The following is a 21,000-nucleotide window of genomic DNA, read 5'->3' as shown; positions in this document are numbered from 1 at the left end:
TAATGTAGCTATTAAACTATCAAGAATAATAGTGGGAAAGAAGTCTGTAAGCAGTTACTGAAGTCATTGAAGAAAATAATAGCTATTTGGAAGTCTGTAGATGTTCATGACAAGAATCAAAAAAAAAGTTGCTGTATTCAGATGGCCTGAACTTTATAAGAGAATATTTCATGGGACAAAGATCATAGCAGAATTCTCTATTGGATAAGAACTGCTACAGGTGTACCAAAAGAGAGTTTGCCAGAAATTAGGTATAGTCCATCTGTTTATGACATAGAATATTCTCTAAATGTATAATATGTGTATTTATAATAGAAGAAAATCAAATTTAGTACTTTTAACAGTGTTGTTTTGAGAGTTCTTAACCAAATAGACTGAAATTAAACAACTTTGAAATAAAAGTTAAAAAAAACCCTAGGCATAAAAAAATAAAGGCAGTTCTGATTGGAAAGATAGATATTTACGAGATGGAAAAACTGATTTGATTCTAAGTAAAGCAAACAGAACCAAGAAAGCAATATAGATAATAACTATCCCAATACATATGGAAAAAAGAAAGAAAACTATACACATTGTGTAATTATAATGACCAATGATAAGCCAGAAGAAAAGAGAAAATATTCTGATTGATAGGGAAAAGAATCGACATATTTGGAACTGTACTGGATTATAAATCTAGAACTGGAAGGAATCTCAGAGGCATCATGTCCAATCCAGTTTTCAGATTTAAAAAAATTTGAAAATCAGAGTAAATTATCCAAAGTTACATAGATTACAAATGATCAGAAGAAGGTTTCAAAACCAGGTACTCTCTATTCAGAATCAATACTCTTACTAACCAACTTTGCTGATTCTTACTTATATGTTTTGATATAAAGATATAATTTCATTACTGATATTATTTTTCTACTGGAAATGTTAATAAATTTGGTATAATATTACAATTAGATTTATGGAATCAGATCAATACTAATATGAGAGAGAGAGAGCATCATTTTTTGGTAATATGCTTTGCCTTTCAAATAATATGCTCTTCATTCTCCTTAGTAACCAACCTCCCCCTAAGTTATATGCTTACTTTACTCATTCCCCCAAGGGTACTGTTTACTGAATTATTTTTTAACCCAAACTATAGCAAAGGTTGGTGAGGTATGTAAATTATATCGTAGAGTATCCTAAAATTATATAGGTATATAATGAATAACATGTTATAGTCTTGCATAGAGAACCCATATGTAATTTAAATCTTTTTATATATTTCATAACTGAAATAAAACACAAGTCCATATTAAGAAATCATATGTAAGGAAGAAGTAGTGAGGCAAGATGGATAGAATGCTGAGCTGGGTGTCAAGAAGACTACGATTCAATTCTTAATGCATTTTGACCCACCTGCCATGTATCTCATACATATCTCACACATTTCCCCATTTAACTAATAAGTTATAGAATTGTCTAGATGTTTCGACATAGGTTGTTCTTTCCCCTAGGATGAAATCAAAGATACTTTATATATATATATATATATATATATATATATATATATATTTTATATATATAAATATATATATAAATATTATATATTATATATATAAAATTATATATATGAATGAAATATTTTAGAAGACATACATCAATGTTATGTAAATTATGCTGCATGATAATAGTCATTTTTGAAAGATAATCACTGAGAATGTCTTTATTGATTCTTACTCTTTCATTTTTCTATCCACAGGAATTAAAGATTCAACTTCTAGATATAGAACAAGGCCAGATTTCGACCACAATTCTTTGATCATTTTTAATATAAAAGGAAAAATTGTTTGCATAGTTATACAATGGAAAAATGTAATGAAGATTGGGGGGGGTGTTTCCTTAGTCTAAACCTCCCAGAAAATGGTGAGTCCGTATTGCAACTTCATAGTCTATGAACCCTAAAATTAGGAATCTTAAAACATAGGGTTAAATAACATAACAAAAAATATAGAGAGATAAGACATGAAGTTTTATTCTCTGGGATTTACTAATTATAACAGGTAATGAAGACCATCTAAAAATAATACCCTGAGGCTGAAGGATTTCAGAAAACTTAGACAGCAATAAGGGGAGGGGTACAAAAACATTACATTTGTTTGAAGATCATTCTATTACTTGATATCAAAGAGGATAATCCTTCCTCTATGCTATTTCACCTGAGAAAGATGTAACTTTTTTTTTTTTTTGAGTTTAAGTGCTGGGGAGGGCAGGGTTAAGTACTTGCTTTCCAAGTCTAAAGGAGGACAGAATTCTTTCCTGGATTAAGGAGGGCAGGACAAGATCTTCCTTTCTAATTATAAAGGACACAGTTCTTTTCTGGACTAAGGAGGGCAAGACAAGTCTTCCTTTCAAAGTCTAAGGAGGACCCATTCACAATAGCTAAGAAAAATCAACCTTTGACCAGGAATGGTTTTATGAAAATTTATAGTAATCCTTGTTACTACACTTTGACAAATCCTAACAAGTTTCCTGGGAGCAGTGAGAAATTAAATGACTTGCTGCAAGTGATGAAGCTGATAGCAAACAGAGGCAACATTTGAACCCAGGTCATCCTGACTCTGTCAACTGTCCTCTAGCCACTAAACTAGAATGCCCAGCATTTTTATTATTTTACTTCTCAAATGAATCTAATGCAATATCAATTAGGCAATTCCTTTCAAAGATGCAGCTCCCAATCCATTCCTGATTATCACATAGTGGAGACTATCTAGATTTCTCTCACCCTCTCAAGATAGAAGTGGAGATTCTAGATCTCCACTTGTAGTCCCTCCCCTTATGGCATCTTTTAGTTCTGTTCTTTATTCTTTCTTGGTTGTTTACTGGAGTCAAAATATTTTACTTCTAAATAATACTAATACTGTTCCCCTTAGACTTTAGCATTCTCAGACTCATCAGACTCTGATCTAAGGAATAGCACCAATTTTCTTTTGGAAGACTTAGAGGTATTCTTTATTCTTCAAATGTTACTACTTACATGGATACTAACTCCATAGCATTATCCCTTATCTCTTTTATTTAAAAAAAATATTAAGTCTTATTTAAATTTCTCCTGGTTAAAGAAAATATTATCTTACAATTACTCTACTCAGTCTAAATAATCGAAGGTAACATTCTAACTCAGGACTTCTGACTCCAGATTCAATATAGTGTGTCACTCTGTTCACTTTTCATGAATTTAATTTATTGCATTTAATAGAATTTGTAATTCCTAGCAACTATATAATACTGTCATGTAGGCAGAGACAACTCTTCTAACCTCTAATAATTTATGATGGGGGAAAAAACTAAAATATACCTATGCTGTTTATAGTGTTAGCTTCAATTTTTTCTCTTCCATAGTATGGTATGATGATGAATGATTAAATTAGGTCATCTTCTCAAATTCCCATCTAAGAAGTTTAAGTTGATGACCACATTGACTTAGGATGGGAAATAACTCTTTCCCTGGGAATTATTCTTTTAATTCATAGATTCAATTTTATAGGTTAAAAAAAGTTCTTATATTTTATACTAGGATAAATAATGCCATAAGTCCTAGTGCCACCCATTTTATGAATGATTGGTTAAGCTCTCTAACTGGGGTTTAGGGGATTGTTAAGATTTCTTTACTCTCTAAATGAATTAATAACAAAGGGTTGATTTTACTGCTAAATACAGGATCTGTTCATATTTACTAGTGTTATCTGCACTGACATTTAGGGAAACATAATGAAATGCTAGGGCAGTTAGGTGGCACAGTAGACCTAGAAGCAGGAAGACTCATTTTCTTGAGTTCAAATCTAACCTCAGACACAGATTATTTTTTGGACACTGGCAAAATTACTTAACCATATTTGCCTCAGTTTCTCCATCTGTAAGATAAACTGGAGAAGGGAAATAACAAACCATGCCAGTACCTTTGCAAAGAAAACCTCAAAACAAGTCCCAAAGAGTCAGATAAGATTGAAAATGGGGGTGGCTAGGTTTTACAGTGGATAAAGCACCAGCCCTGGAGTCAGGAGTACCTGGGTTCAAATCCAGTCTCAGACACTTAATAATTACCTAGCTGTGTGGCCTTGGGCAAGCCTTAACCCTATTTGCCTGGCAAAAAAAACCTAAAAAAAAGATTGAAAATGACAAAACTTCAACAAATAATGAAAAAATGCTATGCCAGAAGTTTAGTTTTAAAATTATAGCAGCAGATTTGAGAATCAGAGAATTTCAGAGTTTGAAGGGACACCAGTTATCATCTAGTCCAAACCAAAACCAAAAAGAATTCTCACAACAGCCTCTGCTCAAAGATATCCAATAAGGGAGAAAATCTTACATCTCAGGATTGCCTGTTTTACTTTTTGGGTAGCTCCATTTTGCTAAGAAGTCTTTAATTACCTTAAATCTATATGTGACCCTTTGCAATGTCATCAAAGTACTATAAAAGACTGCAGAGAACCAGAGATAAAAGTTTCTGAAGCAGCAGGTATGTTGATATATCAAGAGTTGGGGAAAACTAGTAGACAATGTCATCCATGGGCTCCACGTGTATCCACATGATATTAAGAGACTTAGGAGAAGTCTTTTAGTTGGTCAGATGGATGCTTTGGGTGATTTAGGGAAAATATTGACAATAGACAAGGATGAGTAACAGTGGATGAAATATGATATAAACTAAGAGGAGCATAGAAAAACCTAGAACTAGAGTCTTTTAAGGTTATTTAATTTAATTTTCTCACTTTATTGTGCAAAAATTGAGGCACAGAGAATTTGTCATATAATTAGAAAAATACAAAATAAGTGAGAACATATATGTTCAAATATTTTTTAGCTAAACAAATGGGTCAAGGTTAAGTTAAAAACAAAACACCATAAATCATTTAAAGCATTTGCATTTTAAGACTGCTTTGTCATTGACTGTGTCACTACATGTCATTATTGAAATGTTTGCATTTCCATATTTGAATAGAGTAGGGATAGGGGCTTAGACGTGATCTCTCAGGTGAGAAAACTACCCCTATCAATGAAGACTAGGACCTTCTATGCAATTTTTATCTTAAAAACAGACGCCACTAAACCATATATCAGGACCCCTAAAGGCCAGACACTGAGATTATCAATGTTGTATTTTAATGTACTATTTACATATAATGTAGACATTTTACAATTAATGTATACAATTTAAATTTAATGTATACATTTTACATTTAATGTATACATTTTAATCTATAATTTACATTTACTATGTAATTACATTTTAATTTACTTTTCCATCTTTTACTCCTTTCTTCTGAGTCTTATTTGAGAGTTCTGGCCTAGGTTAAATGATTTTCCCAAGGTCATATAGTAAGGTGTAGGTGTACCTTATTTACATATGTAAGTATGTAAGGTAGGATTGAAACTCAGGTCTTAAAGAGTCAGTATCTATCAGGAGTGAGAATTGAACTCAGGGCTTTCTGGCTTCACGCATTATGCAACCTGATTATCTTCATATTTCTATAGAATATTTTTATATCATTTCTTCTATATCAATTAAAGGAATAATATAGGATGGTGGTTATTGCACCCTGTCTGGAGGGATATGAATACAGACACACTCTCGACCATAGCTTTGATTATATCAAAGGAATTTTTGATAGAACAAAATAATTAAAGCTTAATTATGCTTTTTTCAAGCGCTCTTTTCTGTATTTTTATTGTGCTTTTCTTGGTAGTAATAACAATGGGAGTATTAACCAGCAATGGTCATACCTTCCTTTATTGCCTAACTCATTGATCAAGGTAAAGGAGTTGGCATTTCCTTTGTTCCCCCTTTCTACTTCCAAACTCACTCTCAATTAACTGTACTAAGTATCCTCTTGCCCTTTGAAGTTCATTCACTCCAATCTACCTAGTCAAAATTCTGGTGGTTATTGTCTACCAATTTTCAGGACACTCCCTTTCTTTCTTCAATGAGTTCAATGCCTCATGTTAATTTTTTTTAATATTCTAATCCATTTTACACTCAACTTTCAAATTGATCTTCAGGAGTTCCCTATAAGCTCCAAAATCCAAAACAAAATTTAAAGTACTTCATAGTCTTCCTAGCTTTTCATTCTTCTTGTCTTCCTTACCCCCATATACTTTTCAGTCCAGAGACATGGATTTTCTTACTTTTGCTCACATATTCTACTCCATCTTCAGTCTCCATTTCACTGGATGCTCCCAAATCCTGGAATTATCTCCCCTACCCCAGATATCTGCCTTTTGATTTCTTTAACTTAAAGTCCCAGACAAACTCTCACTTGTACAGGAATCAGTTCCTATTAATGTGAGTGCTGTTTTTTGTTTTGTTCTTTTTTTCTTGCCTAAGGCCACACAGCTAGGTAATTATTAAGTGTCTGAGGTCGGATTTGAACTCAGGTGCTCCTGATTCCAAGGCACCACTGTACCACCTAGCCACCCCAGTGCTGTTCTTCTGTTGATCTTCTCCATTTTATCTTTTATATATCTTGTTTTTACATAGTTGTTCATACAGTATCCCCTATTAGACTGAGTTCCTTGAAAGCAGGGGCTGCCCTTTACATTTCTTTGTATCTTTATCACTTAGCATAGAACTGACTCATTGTATCTACTAAACTAATAAGTGATTATTACTATTATTTACTATGTTTGTGCATCAGAAACCATCTCTGTTTATTAAATCTTCCTATGGAAACCAAAACGATTGAATTCTTGAGCCACTTAGGTAAAATCAATTAGAAGAGGCAGAATAATCCTTGATTTTCACTTCATCCTTTAAAAAAATAATTGTTTTTTTCTAAGCAACTTAGCTGTCTTCGTGTGGACATTTCTTTTGTCTTATCTTGTTTTTATTTACCACAAAAATATACATTGGACTATCATGTTTTCATGGTAATTAATACTCTCTTCCTTTATTTTTGATGAAAAAAGAAAAGATACCTTGCTACATTGAATCACCCCAAAAGGAATCTCACTCCATAAATGTTATGCCCCTGATATATCAGTATATCTGTATGTGTATATGTAAGAGTATATATTTTCTTATTCTAAAAATATATCTAGATCTAGTTTGCAGCTAGTAAATCAGTATTTTTTAAAAACTTTTTTATCTTCAACAGAATTTGTCTAAAGAAAATATATCAAATTGTATTTCATTCCAAATGAGAAGCTCATGGACTAACTTCATGATGCATGCATAGATTAGTATCACTTTAAACAGCACATGTGTACATTTAAAGTTTAAAATTTTTTTTTAAACCATATGAAAATTCACAGAACTATAGTCATTGCTCTAAAATTGGGGAAGTTTTGTAAGTAGTTTATTTTGTGTATTCATGATTATTTGAATAAATATGATTGATGGTTATAGTAACTTATCTTTGACCTAAGGGCAATGAATTTTCTTTTTCCTATTCTGATTTCTATATGGAGGGCTTATAAATTCAGAGGTCATGGAAAGAAGGCATCTGGCACTTAGATACAACAAACTGGAATTCTTCAAGACTTTTGTCAGGCTAAAGATAGCTCATGAATTAATTTAATTTGCTATTACTTGGTGAAACTTACACATTCAGATAGAATTTGGCAGAATTTATTCTTAAAATATAATTGCATATATATAGGTATATATGTAAAAATACATAGATTACATACATATATATATATATATATATATATATATATATATATCCCCTTCTATGGATAACATAGTATCATCATGTATTCACTATCTTAACTACTTATTAGTTGAATGACCTTGGGAAGTAACTTTCCTACTTTGAATTTCATTTTCTTTATAAATTTATCTTTAAGATGAAAACATTGGACCAGACCTTTACCAAAGCTCCTCTCAGTTTTAAATTTTTATGCTTCTATTCTATTCTATTGCTTAGATTGGGGTTCAGGGAGAAAAATTTCTGAAGGAAGCTAGTAAAGAAAGTATTATACCTTATGAAAAAAAGAGGTCTCTCTTTAAAATGATAACAGCCAACTTGTCAATGATTAAGAAGCCAACTGTCCTTGGACTGTCTCTTCTGTGTGCTTTGATTTGCAATCTGACATTTTATAAAGTAAAATATTCTGGAAAAGGTGGAGCACAGAAACTGCAGTCTCATCAGTACAATATTGAAAAATTCCAATCAGGCAAGACCACAAATAACTGCAATCATTATAATGAGACTTTGCAATAACCTTTTCCTTCAGGTAGATCCTGGCAAAGCATCAATTTGAATTATTCTCGATGCTTCTGAATATTTTCTTTCTATAAATGCTGTTATTGGAGGGTTGTAAATCAAAGACTGAACTCTTTTCATTTTATTTTAGGTGTGATTTAATACTTTAGAATAAATTTCTTAAATATTTATATTTAGCAAATCCAGAATTCTCTCCCCACCATCCTCTCATTTCCCTTCCTTTCCATATATTTCCCCAGGAGGTTTAGATATAGTTATCTCCCAGGAATACTTGCTTGACGGGCTAAAAGGTTCACTTATGTAATTAAAGTAAAAGTGTTCAGGAAAAAATACAGAAGAAATAAAAAGACTACACGTAGACCAGTCAAAGAATGCCAGATGAGAGAAAAACTTCAAGAATTTCTATTCAAGTCAAGTTCAAAAAAATCTTTTGGAGAACATCTTCAATTAGAGTTTTTGAGACTCAGCACTTGACAGTATAATAAAAAAGTAATTCTTTTGACATCTCTACCTAGAAGGCAAGCATTATGAAGGAGATTTAAATGATCTAATACATTTTGGGACTATTTCTACTAGAATTTTAATTATCAATTAGACTTTTAAGTGGGATGGTCTTAATTTTCTATTTTATCAGTTTAGAGATATGACTGAAGTCCTAAGAACAGCTATCAGTGGTAACATATTAAAGACTAATGGAAAATTCAAAAGTCATGTAACAGGGTTGGGAAACATATTCTTCCATTATTTGTTTTAAAATGGTTGGCAAGAGTATCCTTGGGAAAATTTCAAAGTTAAATTTTGAAAAGTGACTTTCATAATTTTTTTCATCTATTTCCTCTTAAATTTTTCGCTAACAAACAAAAGTGACATTAACAGAAAAGGGAGGAATGCAAAATTATTTTTACTCCAGAGTAGAATTCATTTTGCTCTAAAAGATCTCTTTTTTGAGTCATGGGAAATATGGGGAATGGAAAATTTTTTCTCTTCTTTTGGAGTGACATGAATCCCAATTAGGGGTATTGTTAATGCTGGCAACATTCAAAATGGGCCTTAATTAGGACTTGCTATTGTTTTTCTTTATTTAATGTTTATTATGCATGTATATTTCCTTTAAAGGAACTATTTGGTATTTTTGCATTTTCTTGAGTGGAATTTTTTTATGCAGGGTAGAAGTCATGAAAAGTCTACTCATCAAATTAAGGACAGGATATGAAAGATGGGGGTACTTAAGTGAACAACAGTGAAATTTTCCATAACTAAATTAATCACTTTTGTTGTGAAATTATTATGTTTCTAATTTTATGTCACTCCATGCAATTATCCCCAAACCAATTTGAAGAATTAAACTCCATTTATGATTTGTTTTAGCTGTCCACAGTTATTTCAATCAACTTTACTTACAAGTATAAAAATAGTCCATGGAAATTCCAACTCTCTCAGATATCTGAGATGATCAGAAGCACAAGACAGGAAGGGAATCTTGAGTTCCCATTTTTGTATTTTTCATTAAATATTCTCATATTCAATTCAGTGTAACAATTTGAAAAGGATCATGTAAGTCTTTTGTAATTGAAACTTGTCAAGACTGATGAGTTATCTTAATATCCTTTTTGGCAAACACAAGAGTGACATGTCAATAACTTATGTCATAATAATTTACCAGTTTTGAAAACAATATAAAAATTGGTTTTTAGAATACCATAATTTTAAATTATTGGTCATTGAGGATTAGGAATTTAACTTTTTTTTTTCAAAAAGGACAATGTAATTTCACTTAGGAAGATAATTCAAATATAAATACATACAAAACTTTAAGACTTTGACTCCCATAAAAAGAAATTTTTAAAAATCCAATGTAATTATTCAGGTAATTTGTTCCCATTTTACTAATAATTAGGAGCAGGGAAGAAAGCAGATTTTTTTTAATGCTATAACTATATTGCTTTTAATGTAGGAAAGGGGAGTTTTTGATAGGTGTTATGCTTTCCCTTTCCCTTTCTCTATGCTGATAAAGACATTTCTGGCATTTCTGTCAGCTAGAAAGCATAGTGGATTTGGGGTGGTTTTGAGTCAGGAAACCCAAGATAGAATTTTTTTCTATGGTATTATATATAAAACCTTGAAAAAGTCACATAAACCCTTAGTTTCATTCTCTGTAAAATGAAATTAGCAATAACATCAAATTATGAATTTCAAATGAAGGTAGATGGTACAGTAGCTAAAGTGTTGAATTTTTGGCATCAGGAGAATCTGAATTTAAATGTTGCCTCAAACTCCAGCTGTGTGAACCTAGGAAAATCACTTAAACTTTCACAAGTTTCAGATTTCTGATCAGAAATATGGGATTAATAAAAACACTCAATTCACAGGTGCTTTAGCAGGATCAAATGAGATACCATATGTAAAATACTTTGCAAATCCTACAGTGCTGTATATTATCATTGTCATTGTCATCATCATTATCAACATCACCATTACCATCACTACTGTCATTGTCATCATCATCATCATCATCATTCTAGGATTACACATAAGTGCTCTACCATAATGAGAGGCATCAAAGGGATGCCCCAGAAACATGATCTCTTTGTCTACGGCGACAAAATATAGGCAAATATTAATATGTTCATCTACCCTGCTTTTCAGCATAATGCATTAAAAATTATCTTATTTTTAGGTACCATCACCACTTAACAAAGGCAGTCATGATTTCAAATGAAGAAAACAAATTGGTTTTTAGAGTAAGAATTAGTAACTGCTCAAAATATAGACAAAGAAATTACAGATTTTAAAATAAAACATCCAAGAGACAGATTCTATTGTACATGGGGGATGGGGGAGAAAGAATCTTGGGGAAGAGAAAATTTAGCATTTAGAAAAAATGTTTATTTTAAAAGAATCTCTTTGTCTAATATTATTGGAGTTGTGTTGCTCCTCTGAGTTTTCTCAGTATTACCAAGAGAGTGATTAAATGTTGAAAATATGCAGAAGTCAAATGTCCTATTTCTGTTCTAATTTCTTTTCCTTTTATAGGCTCTAGATTTTGTTTGCTGCCCAGAAAACCTGTGTTGTTTAGGGACTGGAATTTATTTACAATTTTCAACTTTACAACTAATCTTGGATGGATTTTGAAAATTAACTTTTGGCACCCTGTTTGCAAGAACTGGATCTATCTCACGATACCCTTTTGCTTCAGTTCAAAAGGTCAGGAAGCTCCAAAAAGAAAGAAAAAAGGGAAAAAAAGACTGAACCATGAATTAAAAAAATCAACACCAAAACATTGCTTTGATTCTGAAGTATTTTTTTCCCACTTTTTCTTTCCAAGAGCACCATCCTGGTGCTGACAAGTGTTGTGCATCATTGTAAGTTAATGCATGATGAGAGCAGCTGATACTTGTACAACTTAATGCCACAGTATAAAAGACTGCTCAGGTCAGTCAAAACTGGTATACACACCATTTATACCTGTGATAGTCCAAATAAAGAAATTTCCATGAGTACACAGGAGGACCAGGGATATATATCAGAAGAGTGGGCAGCTGGCAGAACTCAGGGACTTGTCAGAAGGGGAATCTTAGATAAGCACAGCAAAGTTCTCCTTTTTATTTAGTTTTCCTAGTTTCTCTAACCAAAAAACAATGCTCTGTCTGCTGCCTCTTTCTGTCTCTCTGTCTCTGCCCCCCCCCCCAATACTTTCCCATTTTTTTAAATCTCTGTTTGGGTTTTTTGCTATCATTTTTGCAAGAAACAAAACTGTGATTTTTGTCCAAATAGAGAAGATTATGAGAACCCCAGACAACATAAAGAGGAAAATGCCACCATGTTGAGTTTGATAGAGCAAAAAGTTCTTAGTTTCCTCTGGTAGAGCAATTACTTAGTGTTCCATGGTTCCGTGGAATTTTCAAGAGACTCAGTTGAGCTGTATTTCTCACCAACCTTCACTTAACCTATTTCTTGTGGTAAATTCCACAATGTATCTTAGACATATTTTGTTTCTCTTGGTTGTAGCCAAATTCACTTTTCTTTTCTGTAGTTTGAGAAGGACACTCTAAATAACAATATGTCATTATCCATTTCTTCCATTTTTTTAAAGTCTAATTGACTTTACATCAACTGGCTACTAAACACATGTATATTTTCATCTTTAAAGATTTTCTCCTTAAAATTTTTTTTCTCAAACTTTCTTCCTGTTTTGAAAAGAATATGATACGCAGAATATAAATGATACAAAAGAATATTAGCAGGGATGTCAGGGGAAAGCATACAGAAAACTGTCCTTTTCTTTTTCATTTGTTGCCTTTTTCCTAATTGATGTTTTCTTTACAAAAATAAAACCAGTTTTGGTAAAATTAGTCCAAAAGCAAAATATTTGAAGTATCTATTTTATCAAACTTTTCATGGAAAGGAGTTTTCAAATAGTTTTCAATATTTTTGTTCATCCTGTCTTCTTTAATCTTCACAAAAATACCATGAGGTAGGATGGATAACAGATTTACACTGAGAATCATCTGATGTGACCCATTTTTCAGGTACATACCAGATTTTATGCACAGTTCTTCCAGGGAGCCATGATTATTATTATTATTCCCATTCTCTATTTTTGTATTTAATTTGGGAATTTTTGGAACATATCTATCTCTTGTCTCCTCAAAAAATCTAACCACCTCGATGACAAGAATTCCTTCTTTTCATGCTTTTTATGTGCTTCCCCAGGATATAACTTAGCAAGTACTTAATAAATGCATATCAGCCAATTGGGTGCCAATCATGCTATGGCAAAAAGTTTGGTGTAATAAAAAGAATGCTATATTTGAATTCAAAAGACCTGGACTCAATTACCTGCAGTGCTTTTTAATCTTCTGTAGGATTTCAGGCAAATTATTTCATCTTTGGGACACTGAGTCATCATCTATAAAATAAAGGACTTTAGGTGACCACTTCTGACTCAATCTATGAAAAAAACAACAATGAAACTTTCTGAGGTGAAATAGCTTGTTATTTAACATGTAAAAGGCAAGTTGTAACTTGAATTGAGCTGTTGTAATTCCAAGTCAAAGGCTCTTCTTGTTTCCACAGCTTGTCACTTTTTCTTGGGAAAGTATTATGGTGAGCCAAGATGGTGGCATGAAGGCAGCATTTCCCAGGAACATTTTTCCCCCAAACTCCAAAAAAACCAACAAATGATGACTGTAACCAAAATTTAGAGGGGCAGAACCCACAGAAATACTGAGTGATACATTTTCCCAGTCCACGATTACTTAGAAGTTCCATGGGAAAGGTGTGTTTCACCAGGACCAGGGGTTGGAAAAAAGTGCAGGCCGCAGTGCAGCACAGCGCAGCCCAGACCAGCACAGTGATCACCAGCAACAGATTGAAGGGGCAGAAAGAGAACTCTGCTACACCAGAATGAGTGGGGAGTGAGGAGCACCAGTCACAGAATATGCAGTGAGAATCTGGAGAAAGGAGCCTGCACCCCCAGAGATGGTAAGAGATCAGGGAAGACTGCAGAGATTTCTCTGCTCTCCCTTGGGGTAGGGCTCTGCTGTTTGCCTACACTCCTATCCAGGTTGCAGTTTGGGCTTCCATACTAAGATAGCAGAATCCTCCTTATAGCTCCAGGGTAGAGGGAAGTATGGAGGAGCCATCTACATATCAAAGCACAGGCAAGAGAGCATAAGACCTTGGAGGAATAAAGGTCCCTGTGGGGTGTCCCCCCAAAATAACCCAAAGCCTTGGAAGTGCTGTCTTAGGCTGAAGAAATGAGTAAACAACATAAAAAGAAGAATCTGACCATAGAGAATTATTTTAGTCTCGTGGAAGATCAAAACACATACTCAGATGATGACAAAATCAAAGCTTCCATATCCAAAACCTCTAAGAGAAATAGAAAATGGGCTCAGACGATGGATAAGCTCAAAAAAGACTTTGAAAAGCACTTAAGGGAGATGGAGGAAAATTTGGAAGGAGAAATGAGAGCGATGCAGAAAAATCATAAAAACCAAATCAACAGTGTGGTAAAAGATAGACAAAAAATACTGAAGAAAATAACATGATAAAAAGGCAAATGAGAAGAATGCCTTAAAAAGCAGAATTAGCCAGCTGGCAAAGGAGATAAAAAATCTCTCTGAAGAAGTAACTCCTTCAAATGCAGAATGGAACTAAAGGAAGCTGGTGACTTTGCAAGAAATCAGGAAGAAATAAAAACTCTTCCAAAAAAGCCAAAAATTAGAAGAAAATGTGAAATATCTCATTGGAAAAACAACAGACCCCAAAAACAGATCCAGAAGAAATAATTTAAAAAATTATTGGGCTATCTGAAAACCACAATCAGGAAAAGAGCCTAGACTTCATTTTTCAAGAAATAACACAGCAAAATTTCCCTGAGATCCTAGAAGCAGAGGACAAAATAGAAACAGAGAGAATTCACTGGTCACCTCCTGAAAGAGATCCCAAAATGAAAACTTCCAAGAATATTATAGCCAAATTTCAAAACTCCCAAATCAAAGAGAAAATTCTAAAAGCTGCCAGAAACAAACAATTCAACTACCAAGGCTCCACAGTCAAGATTACAAAGGATCTGGCAGCATCTACATTAAAGGCTAATAGGGATTGGAATATGATATTCCAAAAGGCAAAAAAATCTTGGTTTACCACCAGGAATCAACTACCCAGCAAAACTGAACATCCTCTTTCAGGGGAAAAGATGGACTTTTAAAATTTCCTATTGAAATAACCAGAGGTGAACAGAAAGTTTGATCTCCAAGTACAGGACTCTGGTGAACCATAGAGGAGTGGAAGAGAGGGACTAACTATGAGGAACATGATGATGTTGAACTGTTTGTATTCCTGCATGGGAGGAAGATATTGATAACTCATGAACTTTCTTATTTGTAAGAACTGTTAGAAAGAGCATATATAGAAAGTACATAGGAAGGAGCTGAATATAATGGTATGATGGGGTAAAGGGATGGAGTCAATGGGCAATTGGGGAAAGTGCTGGGAGGAAGGAAAAGGTGATGAAGGAGAAGCTAAGAAATTTGACATAAGAGTCAAGAAAAAGCTTTTGCAATGGAGTTGAAAGGGGGAAGGCAAAGGGGAATGAGTGAGCCATAATTCTCATCAGAAATGGCTCAGAGAGGAAATAACATACACATTAATAGGGTGAGGAATTCAATCTTATCCTAGAGAAAAATAAGAAAAAGGGGACGGGATAAGGGGGGAATGGGGACACGGGGGGGGGAATAGATGATAGAAGAGAGGGAAGATCAAGGGAGATGGTACTCAAATTCAACACACTTTTGGATAGGGCCAGGATGAAAGGAGAGAGAGAGAGAGAGAGAGAGAGAGAGAGAGAGAGAGAGAGAGAGAGAGAGAGAGAGAGACAGAGAGAGAGAGAGAGAGAGAGAGAGAGAGAGAGAATGAATAGAATAAATGAGAGTGGGGAGAATAGAGTGGAGGTACAGCTAGTTATAGCAACTGTGGGAAAAATATTGAAGCAACTTCTCTGGTGGACTTAATGATAAAGAAAGCAACTCACCCTAGAGACAGAGCCATTGAAGTCTGAACACAGACTGAAGTACATTTTCTCTCTCTCTCTCTCTCTCTCTCTCTCTCTCTCTCTCTCTCTCTCTCTCTCTCTTCTCCTCTTCTTCAGGGTGGAAGTAGGGTTTATGTTTACTCTTATCTTTACTCTTATAACACATTCAATTTATATCAATATATAACATGGAAATAATGTAAAAACTATCAGACAGCCTTCTGTGGGGGGAGAGGGACTGGAGGGTGGGGGAAAATTGTAAAATTCAAACTTTACAAAAATGATAAGTATATATTACTATTGTACATAATTGGAAAACAAATAAAAAATGTTAAGGGAGAGAGGGGAGAAGCGAAATTGAAAACTTTGCCTAAAAAAGATTGTTGGAAACTACCATTTCATGTAGTTGGAAATTTTTTTTTTTAATTTTCCAAAAAAAAGAAAAGAAAATATTATGGTAGACATATGGTTCCAGGGACTTCTCCAAATCACTTTGAATTTAGCTTTGTTATATGAATGCTTCCTATATGTATGATTGATAGCCTTTAAATCAATCCACCAACCACCCATGAAATTTACCTTCAAAATGGGTCTTGCTGACTGAACTATGTTGTGAGTTCTCCTAGGATAGGGATCTTCTATGTATAACCATGGTGCCTCACTGAGTTTTAGGAACTTGTTATAAAACTGAACAAAACTTTTGATTTAATCATGAGAGGAATTCTCAATATAGAAACATTCTCCACTGTTGCATGTTTGTAATTTATAATCCTAGTGGACTGTTAGGGGCACTAGGAGCTTAAGAGGCATATATATATATATATATATATATATATATATATATATATATATATATATATATATATATATATCAAAGACAGAACTTGAACTCAGATCCTCCCCACTCTAAGACTGTCCTTTCCTCTACTGCAGGCTGCCTTTCAGGTACATCTTGGTCATCTGCTAAATATTTATTGACTCAAATTAAATGATACTTAACTTGAATCTGTCCTTGAAATGTGGTGTGACTTTTAGGAAGTCTTTTAGCCTCTTGCTATCACCATATTACTTTGATGAAACAAAGAGAATGATCTTGACCTTCCTGATAGCCTTGTTGCCAAGAGTTTGTGTAAACACATGTAGTATTGAAGGCAACAGCTGGAGTGCTGTAGCTGAGTCAAGATGACTTGAATGTAAATCCTTCCACAAATACTATCCAGGCACGTGATCCCAAACAAGTCTTTGAAATACTCCCAGCCTCCATTTTTCTCATCCAGGAAATGAGAATACCAAGATCACTGGGTTTTTGCTAGGATCAAATGAGATAACATAGGTAAAGTGTTTTGTAAACCTTAAAATGCTATATAAATGCAAGCTATTATATATATATATGTATATATATATATAATTTAATTTTATATATGTTGATAATTTTGATGTAATATGTAATTATATATTTTATACAATCTATAATAATGTATGATGTGTGCCTATAATATATTGTATAATATAATATAATATTATTATGTGATTAAATATACTCGTATCATAATTATATAGTATATATATAATTATTCTACAAATCATTGTATTGAATATTATGTTACATTATAATGCTTTCTCTTCTATAATATGATCATATTACATTTCATTTAGTGTATTAATTATCAACATCTATACATATTGACAGTGAACATCTTTATTTCTCAGAGTTAACTAACACTATTTGGAAAATATTTGTAATTTAGATACTTACTGAATTGAGGACTTGGTTTTGCAATATGCCCCTTGGTGCCAGCACAAATAAAGAAATCTTCATCCATGCAGAAAGTAGGGGGGATGTCATGTTACAGTAACTGGCAGTCTGCCCAAGAGAAACTTCAATCAGTAAAGAAAGATGTATTGCAGCTTGAAGGTGGGTTAGCAGAGTTAATAAAGTCTATTCTTTAAAAGACCCTAAACTGATGCTTTATTCATTCATAATTCTCTTTAAATGCTCAAGGCTTCAGAGAAGTGATCGAAGTTTCACTGTCTTGTTTTAATTAAAGCCTTATAGACTCTATAAAGGGCCATGGAACAAATAATCAAGATGTCCTCAAACTGTCCTTTCCACTTTGTACTTATATAATGTTTATTTACTAGGGCAGGATTGTTTTTGGAGGCATGGGACAGTTTGCCTGGAACTAGAGCTTGGTTTCTTAAGATCCTTGGTTACGCAAAGGAGGAATTTCATGATCTTGGATGACAGAAGGAGTGTATCAGGCTATAGTAGCTACAAAACTAGATATAGATGAAAGGGTACTTAAATCAAATAGTCCATGAACTTTTTTAATAGCTACATTTCAATTAGTTACCTTTGAAATCACTGGCATTTTATTTTAGAATCCAAAATATTTTAAAAAGGTGTTATGTAGGCTTCATCAGATTACCAACGGGGTTTATGAAACTACAAGATTAAGAACTCTTGTTCAACTAAGGTTCAAATACAATTTCGGAGATTTACTATGTGTGAACTTGAGCAAGTCATTTGCTTTGCACGTGAGCCCCAGTTTCCTCTTCTGTGAAGTGATGGGATAGAATTAAATGGTCTCTGATGTCCTCACCTCCACATCTTTGATCTTATGGTCTGGATTCAAATCCACCTCTTAGATTTGCTATCTTTGTGGACTTGGACAAATTATTGTACCTCTCTGTGTCTCAGTTTCTTCATGAATAAAATGACAGACTGAACTAGATGATTACTGAGATCCCTTCCTACTATATATCTGTTATCTTGGTATCTCAGTGAGAAAAGAAAATAAGAGAAAGCATACTCATAAAAGATAAAGAGGAAATGATCATCAGAAAACCATAAGTAATAATTAATATATTTATACTATTCAGCCATGTGTATCTGAACAATCAGGACAACAAACAGTGATTAAGAGGATGTTAATGCCCACCTCATCCCTAACCAGAACAAAGAAAGTCAAACACAAGTTTTCTATCTGAGAGAAAAAACAGGTTAAAACAAAACTAGTTTTGAAAACATTTCATAGTCTATTACAGAGTCAGGCACTAGAGTTTAAAAGTAGGAATTGATACCCCAAGAGCTTGATTCAGTTCTATAGATATCTCTGAATGCATCCCAAACTAATCTTTATTTAATAAAGGGTTTGTAGGGAGCTTCTGGCAAAAATAAGTCATTTCAGAGATGATTTATATCCTCAAATTAAGTCTAAATGTAAATCCAATCTAATTCAGTATCACTTGGTCAAGATGAGGAAGGACTGTCCAGGGAGGAAACCAAACAGAGGAATTGGTGTCCCTTCTCTCAAAGGATTTACCTTGAGCAAAACTCACAAGTCACATCACTGGGTTTCTGCAGCAAAAGGAGAACAGTGTCCATGATCAACTCTTTGTTGTTCCAGGTTTAGAATGTGACACTATACTTTTATAAAATTGATTTTAGAGTAAAAAGGAGCCATAGATCTTAATCCTTAATGATTCTTCTTTAAACACTCAAGACTTGTATTTCAACATTGTGTCTATCACGTAGACCTCTCTGCCTTTCTGAAGTCTTGGCCTTTTATTTGTCAATTTTACGTGAAGCTGACATACTTGTTGCCTGAGAGGCAAATGAAACGGCTAAATCTATGTATTTATGTAAGGGATTAAGCACATAATTACATGGCTGAGTGAAAGGAAAGGGATGGATTCAGTCATTTGATTGCCTGGGTGCAAAGTATGAAGACCAAACTAGAAATTCATGCAAGAGTGAAGATACTTAATGTGGCTGTCAGTAAAGGGGTCATTATTGACATGAATGCTTCTGAAAGGCAGGTGTGGGCTCACCATTTGCATCCAAAATAAAAAGTTTGGGGGACAATCTATTATCTACTTAAAATTGCATTTTATAAGATTCATTTATAAACCTGAATGTTTCTCCTGTGTTTCCATTGCAATAAATTACTCTCCCCTCCTTCTCCTTATTCCACCTAAGGTTGTTTGGAGAAAGAATAATGGTTTAGTGTCTTCTCCAGCAATTGATTACTACATACTATTATGAAGGTCAGCTGCTGCAATTTATGTGATTCTCTCTTTTGAATTTTATATATCATTCCACATGTATATTTCCAAGGCAGAGGGAGCAGGGTTTGTATTGCTTATGAAAAGACAACACTTTAGGGTAAGAGAGCAATCTCAACCTTCTGTTTCCATGGTTGCAGTTTTTAAAGACTGATATAGAAACTGAATATGTTTCTAAGATTTGAAATTCAAAAGTATATGTTACTCTTCCCTCTGGCCCCCATTCCCACAAGTAATTAGATGAATTCTCTCTGAGTAAATTATTCCTCAGCAATATTAAGCACTTTGGGAGGGTATCTTGTAGGACCCTAGGGTACCATAGTGCCTTCCAAAAGCAGGAATTTACTGATCTGTTCTACACAGAACTGTAAGAATGGAAAGATTTTTGAAATCTGTTCATGTTACAAATGTTAGATATAAGGTAGGCCTCATGCTGAAATGATTTCATATCAAATAAGAGTGGATAAATACTGTTCAGTCTATTTTTTCTCTTATAGGAATTTCATTATTAGCCTTGCATTATTATTCATGCATGACCCAGATAGCATGGATATTAGTGTTCCCTTATCATATTAACATTATTATGAATTACCACTTTCGGTAGTAATGATGGCTGACTTGGTTTTTATAAGATGGCCTGGGACTACCATAACTCCATATATTCATGATCTAGCCATCTGCAATCGTGACTTTGAGAAGCTGGACAGAATACTTTATCTTCAGTTCTACTTGAACAACCCTGTGCATGTGGGGTGACTCTTTTCTTTATTGGGGGTGGTAGGAATAAAGGAATCATATCTAAGTCAGCCCCTAATGCCAAAAAACCATAAGCTACAATGTTAATCGAAGGATTATTTTGGAAATTAAATATCAGGATAATCTCTAACCAAATAAATAAAAATCACCACTATTTCCAACAATTTAATCTTTATTAACCTTTAAGAATTAGGGAAACACTTATCTGTTGACTTAAATTACTTTCCTTGACTTTTCATAGCTCCTCAAATGTGTCAATTAACAAATCATAATCAACCTTACTACAATGTGAAGGTGGCTAAGACATTTGTAGTCTAGTTTATACCTTTAGATGTCCCTGTTGCACTGAATACAACATGAAAAAATATAGAAAAATTTTCCTGTTCTATATTTTCATCTATATTCATTGTTTAAAGTGTATATTCATGATACCAATAG

The sequence above is a fragment of the Macrotis lagotis genome, chromosome 3 (genome assembly GCF_037893015.1).
Source record: "Macrotis lagotis isolate mMagLag1 chromosome 3, bilby.v1.9.chrom.fasta, whole genome shotgun sequence".
Taxonomy (NCBI): domain Eukaryota; kingdom Metazoa; phylum Chordata; class Mammalia; order Peramelemorphia; family Peramelidae; genus Macrotis; species Macrotis lagotis.
This window is presented reverse-complemented; position numbering follows the sequence as displayed.